The sequence below is a fragment of the Rutidosis leptorrhynchoides genome, chromosome 5, assembly GCF_046630445.1.
Source record: "Rutidosis leptorrhynchoides isolate AG116_Rl617_1_P2 chromosome 5, CSIRO_AGI_Rlap_v1, whole genome shotgun sequence".
NCBI classification, from domain to species: Eukaryota; Viridiplantae; Streptophyta; class Magnoliopsida; order Asterales; family Asteraceae; genus Rutidosis; species Rutidosis leptorrhynchoides.
In genome coordinates, this window is record NC_092337.1 from 122,576,709 (window position 1) to 122,577,471 (window position 763).

A 763-nucleotide genomic window follows, 5' to 3' on the forward strand; every position below is an offset into this window, starting at 1 on the left:
TATCCTACCAATATCTTCATTGTTTACCTTGCTATTACTGCAACGTTGATTGTTTTTGTTCCTAATCGTAATACACAAAATGATGAAAGGATTCGCTGTTGATGATGTTGATGATGATCACCGATAAATGATGATTTGATAATGAATAAATTATGAGTTAAGATAATAATAATATTGATGATGATAAGTAGATGATGTACGGTGATATATGAGACGATGATGAACGAGATATGATGATCACGATGTAAAATGATGATGTTAGTGATGAAATGTCCCGTTCTTATTGATTAAAAACGTTCCATATTAATTGATTTCGTTGCGAGGTTTTGACCTCTATATGAGACGTTTTTTTTCAAAGACTGCATTCATTTTAAAACAAACCATAACCTTTATTTCATCAATAAAGATTTAAAAAGCTTTACGTAGATTATCAAATAATGATAATCTAAAATATCCTGTTTACACACGACTATTACATAATGGTTTACAATACAAATATGTTACAACGAAATAAGTTTCTTGAATGCAGTTTTTACACAATATCATACAAGCATGGACTCCAAATCTTGTCCTTATTTAAGTATGCGACAGCGGAAGCTCTTAATAATCACCTGAGAATAAACATGCTTAAAACGTCAACAAAAATGTTGGTGAGTTATAGGTTTAACCTATATATTATCAAATCATAATAATAGACCATAAGATTTCATATTTCAATACACATCCCATACATAGAGATAAAAATCATTCATATGGTGATCAC